Here is a 9,823-nt window from a genome sequence, read left to right on the forward strand (position 1 = left end):
GGAGCATGGTATCTGAGAAGTGGAGAGTGAGTGCATAGAAGGGGGGAAGGGGAGATACACACTAAAATACTGTATATGGAATAAGCAACAGAGGGTCCTGTGGCACCTCTAAGACTAACAGAAGTATTGGAGCATAAGCTTTCGTGGATGAATGCCCACTTCATCAGACGCGACCCTGCTCTATAGTGATCAGGAGTCATAGAGTTGCTTGGAGGACAGGTTCCCTGTTCCTCTGTGCAGCCGTTCATATATCTTTATGTTAGCTGCTTGTTATGAATGTGGGATTTACTCTATACTCAAGACTGCAGTGACTCCTAAATGGATCCAGCATGGGGTAGGGAGGAGAAAAGGAGACCGGAATGGAGTCTTCAGCCTTATAACATTGTCTTTGGCTTGTAAAAAGAAGGATACTGGAGGGAATTGTTAAGGGGACTCCCTCCCTCGCTCTGAACACCAGGGATGATCTTCCGGTCAATGTGCTGATAACTTGGAGATGTCAGTCAGGAGATTGTCTTTGGGTGACAAGGTCCCATTTAGTTATTTCCCCAGTATCATGATCAGTGGAACTGGAATCAGAGATCCCATGTTCCCTGGAGGTATTTTTATTGACAGGACACCAGTGGAACAGGAAACCCAGGAGTTATGCTGGAAGGGAAGCAATTCAGCCACCAGGACAGAGTAGTGCATAGGTTTAATAAAGTTCCACTTGTTCAACTTAACTTGCATTCAGCTTCACTCTTTGAGAACAAAACTGAAAGGCCCCTGCCCATGCCATGGGCATGTTGGAGAGGAGCTGTGCACATGCAATGCCTGCTCCAATGTTACGGTCCAACACTGCATTGCCGTATACTGTAGGGCAACTGGCATGGCCGTAGTCTGTGACAACCCCAGGAAGAGGGAAAAGTGGCATAAGTGTTATCTGTCTGCCTCTGAAAAAATGTGCTTTGTCCTCAGGATGTGTGAATACCTCTGTAGCTATGGGGGCTGGCCAGGCCACAGAGCACCTGTGGGCTCACTCTGTCTAGTCTATCTAGTATTTCTATTACACTTATTGTTTTGGTGTTGTGCTGAGAGCTGTCCAAATTGAATGCTGCTGGAACCAGTATTTGATCCTTCTGTTATAACCAGAGACTGGGTAGTCTCATGTTGCAAAGTTAAGAAATGCTACTTTTGTTAAGGCTGTGTTTTTGTGTGACTCTTCCTCTTTGCCACTCCTGCTTTCTGCTGGGCCAACGTAGCAGCACACCAAAGTAGAAGCAGCGAGGCTGGACTCTCATTTCCCCAGCTACTTTTACACGGCTCCAGGCTCTTCTTCGCAGTGATGAACTTGGACACCTAGAGAAGTAGCTGGATTCAAGGAGGAGGAGCCAACACAATGTGATCAGCCAGCTCTTCCCAGACCACCAACAAATGTTCCACTGACTACCAATGGTAGACTGGCCACAGTTTGGGAACCTCTGCTCTAGACCACGTTGCTTCCCTACATTCTATCTAATTTATGATACTTTTTTTTTGTTCAAACTGGATTCACCATAGAATATTCTAAATGTTTTGGAGTACGGTTTTCATAGTATGAGGCCTGATATTGTGCTGATTTTGCACAAAACCCACCATTTATCATATTGGGTTTTGGCTGTGTAGCATTGCATGACTGGGCCCTTGATTTGCAGGGTGTACCAGTAGTAAAAAAAAGCCTTGAATTTTTGGAAAGGACAAAATGTATAATTTTTTCTTCTCTTTTGTTATTCAGCTCATGTTGGGATTCCTAAAAGAAGAGTAAAAAATCCTCTCCAAAAAACCCCCAAAGCCAACACCTTCTATTTGAAATCTCTAAATCATTTGAGGAAAGCTAGATGATTGCACCTGTAAATTTTGCCAGAAAGCATTTACACTGAAAAAAGATTGAAAAGTCCATCATAAAGCGATAGACTTTAGTAACAATATTGATCACAAGTGAAATTACTGGCAGACGTTATTAAAACTAACATTTTAAATTTTAATAACTTAATTAGAACAAACTTATTGTTACCTTCAAAACACTGTCTACCAAATACACTTATAAATAATGAAGGATTCCTGAGCACGTATTTTTATACCAGAGGTGTCCAATCAATGTACATTCTGTACATTACATTATTTTATTTGTGTACTATATCCTTTAATTTAAAAATATTTGGATCCATTTAATAAAAATAAGTTTTCTGTGCTTCAAAAAATATTATAGTGACAAAATGACTTGGATATGAAAAATGGAATGCAGAATCTAAAGAATATTTCTAAAGAAAAATGGCTAGCTTACATTTATTGCAAGCTTGTAGTGGGTTGTCTTACACAAATGGATGAGTAGAGTTCTGCTTTAAGCATAGGGATATCCCTTTTTTCTTCTGTGTGTGCATGTTATTCAGAATATGCAATTTAATTCATAAATATGTTTCTTAAAGAGACCTGTTGATGTGACGCATCAATCAGGAATTGGGCAAGAAAATGTCCAGATATTCTGCAGCCTCCTTCTGTCCTGCACCCAAACAATGGCATGTGAGAAGCTTGAGAAAATAGACATTTTTAGCTACCATAAAGTTTATTAGTTACTTTTTATGGACAGTATTTATTCACACTGGCATTCACAGTATTGCTACATTTTAAACATGGACTCAAAACTAAATCTATGAAGTACCAACTAGGAAGTTTCAGAATCCCAAATACACGTCATTGAGTATCTCTGAGGCCTTGTCTACACTAAAGGGAAAAGTCGATCTAAGCTACGCAATTTGAGTTACGTGAATAGCGTAACTCAAATAGACGTAGTTTAGATCTACTTACCGCGGAGTCCACATTATGCAATGTTGATGGAGAGCAAGCCCCTTACTTTTCTCGAACCGGTGGAGTACAGGAGTCGACAGGAGAGCGATCAGCAGTCGATTTAGCGGGTCTTCACTAGACCCGCTAAATCGACCGCCGGAAGGTCTGCTAAATCGACCGCCTATGCATTGATCGCCGCAGCGTCGATCCTCTGGTAAGTGTAGACAAGCCCTGAGCAATGTAACTCATATATGGGATGGATGTGGCTGTTAACCACAACAAAAAATGGCATTTGTAGTCATGCTGGAAAGACTGTTTTCCAGGTTGGAAAATGAGCAGCAATAGCAAGAATGTCAATCTGGGTATATCTGACCCTAAGAGGGGTGATTTTCCTTTCCCTTTGGAGTGAAGGAGAATGAATTAGTAGCCAAAGCACCATAACATCATCATTAAGAATATGGCCCAATATCATTCTACTCTGTGCATGTTTACTAATTCTAGTAAAGGGTGGATGCATCCATGTGGGGCTTTACAAAAGGGTCAGACTGTTCCCAGACATGTGCTATCTTCTGTGATCCATATGGGATATTTTCTAGAAATGATTTCTACAAGGATTTCCAGCATCCTGTAAAAATCAGTCAATGCCACTGGTCTTCCTGGTTTAGCTTAGGGAATTCACTACTATAGGATACTTGCCTGGAAGTTTCTGAGAGCCCTTGATTCCTATTGACTTCAGTGAGAGTTGGGGGTTCTCAGGATCAGGAAGGCCTCAGAGCAGCAGCATCCATCAATAAAGAAGGCCCATTTAAATAAAGACCTAGTCTCTGAGAAAGGAGAAAGTGAAAGGGCTAGTAGCATCACAGGTAGTTATCTGGGCTTTCACCCTGGAGGAAAAAAAAAGGAAGAAGGGGAGAAAACAGTCTTTCCCTTCTCCCTTGCCATCTTCAACATGCAACAATGCAGTGAGTATTGTAAGCTTAGCTTTTAGCATATCATTGTTTCCATTAGGCCCCACCACAAGTTTGGGTATAGGAATTTTTATAGGAATGACTCTGCTGAATGGGAATAAAATTGTATTTCCGTCACATATCTCTCAACTCTGAAAATTTACCTGCAAGATGAAGCTTTTCTGCTTTAGAAGATACCTGATTTGTATATTGTCACAGGCAAAAATCAAATGATTCCTATAGATTTCAATGGCCTGTTTAGTGGAATCATCAGTCTTTCACTGCTTGAGGCTGAGAAGATGCCACATACTTTGACTGATAAAAAGGAAGATAACTTAAGAGAAACAGGAATGTTAGAGTTAAAATAGTGTGTGTGGTTTAAATGATGCAAATGAGTAAAGTACAAAAATTGGCCCACTATATTTCCCTTGCATTTTTCTTATTCAGAACATAGGAACTCCCAGACTGGATAAAACCAGTGGTCCAGCTCTTCCCGTATCCTGTTTCTGACAGTGGCCAGTGTCAGATGCTTCAGGGGAAAGTGCAAGAAACCCCAGAGAGGATAATTATGAAATAACCAACCCAGAGGGAAAGTTTCCTCATAAATCTGACTGGTTATTGTTATACTAGGCACTGAAACATGAGGGCTTCTATCCCATATATATTTTTATACTATCTAATGTAGCTGTGGATATTCTCATTATCCATAGCAATGTCTAATCCCTTCTATTCCCTTTTCTTTGTCACTTTTTATTTTATTTTATTTTATGTTTTGGTGTCTCTTTTCCAGTGAGATTTTGTCAGTTTTCTAACATCTAATTTCTTAATAATGTTTAATAATCCCCTCTTTTCATTATTCCTGTTCCATTCTTTCTTTCCCTGTATTTCTCCTCCTTCCACAATGTTGTCTTTCAAACTCTTTTAGTAGTGTTCCCTCTTCTCATTCTTCCCTTGTCCTCTTCTGCCTCCATTTTTCACCTCTCATCCACTTTCCAACCTTTCCTGAGTCACTCTCACCATTATCCTACTCATTCACTCTCTCTCTCTCATGGGTATGTCTGTGCTGGAGCAGGAAGTTGTAATTTCCAGCTCGAGGAGACATACCTGTGCTAGCCTTGATGGAGCTACACTAAAAATAGCGTAGCTGTCACAGCACGAATGACAGCAGGGACTAGCCACCCTGAGGATGCACCCATCCAAGACGGTAGGTACGTACTCAGGCAGCTAGCCCCTCCTGCCTAATTTGAGCAGAGTAGTGCAGGAATGCCTCCTTGAGCTGAACTTTACATCTCTAGCTCGAAGTGTAGACATACCCCCTCTCTAGTATATCCTACCCTTTCAGTCATCCACTCATGCACTTCCTCATCACCCAGCACTCATTGTATCTGCACTCTTCTCTCATTCTACTCACTTGCAACAACTCTTATGCATCACTTATTTCTAACCCCTACCCATCATTTATTCATTGCATCCTGCAGATACCTGGCCTAGAGAAAAAGGAGGGAAGAGATGCAGCTGTTGATACCACAAGAGTCTTGAGACTCTTGGGAGCCACAGCAGCAGGAATTTCTACCTCAATCTAGGAAATACAGTCCCTCTTTCTCACCTCCATAGGTATGGGAGTCAGAAGGGAGCCAAGGACCTTGCTTTTTAATTGGTGGTGTTGGTGGAGGAGATGCGAGTTTACAGTTGGGAAAGGGGTAGCTAATCTCCATTACCACAGAGTGAGGAAAGGGCTGAAGAGGTTCAACCTAGCAGCAGCTTAAATACCAACGTGTGTCTGAGCACAGCAAACACTATGACAAATACTCAGTTCAATTTGCCAGATCTAGAACCTGAATACCTATAGCCACTCAGCTCACTCACCCTTGATGAGCTGGGCACCAGTAAGGGAGCAGCAGTGACTAGCTAACTGGCCACACAGCCCAGGAAAGAGACTGACACGCCAGGAACATGGCAGATGACCAACACACCAGTCTGGGCCTGACAATGAACTGAAAAGACATGTAATTTTTCACACAAAAATATCCCACCTCACTATGCATCCATAATAACCCATTTTAATGTTCTAATGCAACACAAATGGTGCCTCCATGACAGGCTGTCATACAACAAAAGCAATTGTAACATACGATTTTTTTTGGTATTTACTATAATAATTATTTCCAATTTGACACTTCAAGTAAAATGCTTCTGTTTGCCTTTTTAAAGGGAGGGAAAAAAACAGAGGTAGTGATTCCTTTGAAAATATGGAGCCGAATAACATGATGTGCTTGATTTCAATATGACTTTATGGCTTTAGAAAGGACACATGTTATCCATTAACTGGCCCAGGTTACTTTGGTTTCCCTGTATAACTCTTTCAAGTTGTTTAAAGTTAATGAAAAATGACTGAGCACATTAGCTGGCTTCATAATGTGAACTCCACATGCACAGTGCTTTAGAGGTCAGAAAGTAAAAGCTGAATATTCACTTTTAATTAACTGCTGTTACTGTACTTTAAATATTTGAATAATATTTTAGAGCTACAGTGCATTTGTAGTTCAAGCGATCTAGACTGACATACATCAAAACATTTACATAGCATTCACTGCTTCAACACAAATCCATTATGATTACAGGTTTGTTATTCAGTTTTGTTCTATAGACACATACTTTCCCATATTAGTACTGTATATGGACAGATATGTACATTTGTATGTAATATGACTGCAAAGGATTATTTCATCATAAAGAGCACTCTTCAGAGATCATATGTTTCATGTGACAGGCAGTTTTGGGACCACATGTCCTAAATTCACTAAAGCACATAGACAACTACTTAAAAGCACCAAACATTACACAGAAAATAAGGGTATCATACATCAAATATGTGTCTGCTAAAACAAAAACAGCCTAATTAGAAAATTTAAACGTATGAGACGTCATCTTTTTCAATACTGAAGGAAAGTATATCTTTTATTTATAAAACTGTTTTTAACCCGAAGGGGAGGTAGTTAATTTTAAAAAAATTTAAAAGTAATTTAGTGTATTTTAAAAAACAAATTAGCATTTTTCAGTGGAGGCTTTATGCTTACATTTTAGAGCTTATACTTTATTTAAAAAGTAATGCACTATTGATGTAACATATTCACAAACCTGACATAGAAAAAGTGTGAAGCCTATTTGAACATCGTTCCCAAGTGAGAGATTTGAATAGCAAAGCAACTGCTGGAGGGCTATTTACTGGGAAGAATTCTGGTAGGTAATGTCCCTGGACTTGCTTTAGGCTGCATTGCAACCCTTCCACAGGTGCTCTGCCAACTGATGCATGGAATAGCAGTTATGGTCCTTCTGCTCCCTTTGGGTTTGGGCCATTGGGTCTGTTTATCTGTATATTAGATCTCCCACAGAGAGAGAGATTGAGCACCTTGTTTGCATGACAACAAATATTTTAGACCAAATGTTCAAAGGGGCCTCCATTTTATGTGTGTAGAAACCCGTATTTGCAGGCAAAAATGCCCATTTTCTCCTCATGGCAATTTGGAGTTTGCATGTGTAGAGTTTCTGAAAATACGTCTCTTAATGCCTTATCATCTGATGTTCTTCAAATTAATAGTGGGATGTTGGCACTAGAATGGACCTATCCCAGAAAATCATAATGATCCAGATTCGCTGGTCCAGCCAGGCAATGCTCAGTACAGAAACAGAGGTGAGCAGGCAAAGGTAGTATAAAATCCTGATCCTTGGGATATGGACTGACTGAACCCCTAATGAAATGTCGAGATGGCTAAAGATTGCTCTAAGTTGTGACTGCTTGCCTCTGTCCTAAGAAGTCATTGTATCCGGACACATCACTTTTTCCCTGCCTGTACTCCCTATGCTATCTAACTGTATGTAACTCCAAAGATTTCCCCTACGCAAGGGGAATCTACAGGTGGCTGAGTAACCTGCCTTTTTACTATGAGACACGTAGGGCCTAGAGTGAGCCTGAAAATCTGGCCCTAATATACTTAATAATAATTTTTTTTGGCTTAGGTATGACTATCAGTAATAACAAAAGGAGTGTGTCTGATCTGAACTGACTGTACCAGTCCACAGTTAGGAAACTGAAGTCCCAATGAAGAACTTTCAAACAGAGAGACAGATAGGGTCACTGTGTATTAACTCAGTGTGCACCCCCAATTTTTTTTTCCTTTTGATAACTAGATAATTTCACTGCAATAATCATGGCATTTCCTACACAATGCCCAGAAAATACTGCAAACACTGCACTAAAGTTATCCAGTTATCCAGAATAAAGTAAAATATTTTAAGGGTCATCACTGTGTAGACAGATAGACAAACAGACAGACACACACACACAGAGAGAGTGTATTTTATATCTACATAATATAGTGTTCTTTTAAAAATTAATGCCTCTCCAAAGTCTTATTGTGTCAAAGTTAAGCGGATAGGTGAACAGAGAGGGGCTTTCCTCTGGCCTGAAGGTAGTATGTGTGGGCCCTACTAGATGGGCCCTACTAGATGGGCCCTTCTGTACGTTGGCTAAGCAGCTGGCTCGGTGCACAAGGCCAAAAAGGTGCCTACTGGAAAACTCCAGAGCTGTTGAGGGGAAGGGGTGGGATAGGGAAGGTGAGTGCATGTCCTGTAAATATATTTCCCATCACTTGCACAACACAATGCTCTATCCTCAGCCTGACCCTCTTCCCCATGCCACTGGGCCACTATACCTATGGATGTTACTCAGCTAAGTATATTCTGTACTTAGCCCAATTGCAATGGAGACAAATAAATCATTATTTGACTGTATTTTCCTTTAGAAAATTAAGGTTTTCTTTGGGTGGGGGGTAGGGCCAGAAAAGGAGTGCCATTATTTCCAGTTGTCATTTTGGGGTGATTGGGGTGCTTCCTGCCAGCCTCAGTTACTAGCAATGGCAGAAGGCTCTATTGGTCCATTTTCATTATGGAGGAACTGCCCCAGATCAAATGTATGACCCCCTCCTCCTTCTTAATTTTAGCAGAGTAGAGGCTCTTTGACATCAGGGGTCATGGCTCTTCATCCTATTGAGCTTGGACAGGGAGACATCGATTTTGGCAAACGTAACTTCTTTAAAATGTCCTCCCTGGCTCAGGGAAAAGTGTATCTTTTACGATGTAGGGGGATGTCATTCCATCACAGATTGACTTTACACAGTTACTTCTATGGAACAGTCCACAGGCCAGCAGGGAGACAGCAATTTAGGGAGGGACAAAGCCCCCCAAACCTAGCATTCCACTTAGTTTTACAGGAATAGTTGATAAAATAAATGGACTACATAATTCTCAATTCATTGTATTACATCTACAGTCTATTAGAAATATAAATTCAGAAGTTACTTCATATCCTTCATTATTCTACAGGTCTCCTTTAGTTATTTTGGTGTTTCACTATTGAAATGATAGCTTCACTTCTTCCTGCATCAGCAGAAAAAATCAGTGAAGTTGCCAGGTAGGTAAATAGTTCTGGGAAGTTAGAAAATATTTTATTTTTACTTTAGAAAAATAGTCTTGAAAAATACATTGTTGAACTCATGGGCTTTTACTAAAGTAGATTTTTATATTATGTACAATAAGGCAGTCTATCAAATAGTGTTCTTTTCTTTCAATAAAAGTGAACATTGTTCAGTTCTATTTGGCTAAGAGATGGGTGGGATGTAGTTTATTCATCATATTGAAAGGAAGCAGGAAAATATGTTGAGAATGATTTACTACTTTGCTACAATTACTTTAATATATTATTTTTTATATATGAAATCGTCAACATCCAAAAAACTAACTTTTTTTTTTTAGGATTGAGAAAAATATATAATAGAAAAACCTATACCAGTGTTTAGAATTCATTAAGAAAAAATACACTGTATGCCATAGTAGTTCATCAGCAGTATACATGGTCTAAGAACTGTATGAACAATCATGGGTAAGACTACGATTTTGTCATGGAGGTTGCGGAAGTCACGGAATCCTGGACTTCCAGAGACCTCTATGACTTCAGCCCACAGCGGCTGGGAGTTGCAGGGTCCCTCTGCCCCACAACGGTGGTGAGGGTACCCCGCAGC

The sequence above is a fragment of the Terrapene carolina genome, unplaced genomic scaffold (genome assembly GCF_002925995.2).
Source record: "Terrapene carolina triunguis isolate 2854851 unplaced genomic scaffold, T_m_triunguis-2.0 Scaffold69, whole genome shotgun sequence".
Classification (NCBI taxonomy): domain Eukaryota; kingdom Metazoa; phylum Chordata; order Testudines; family Emydidae; genus Terrapene; species Terrapene triunguis.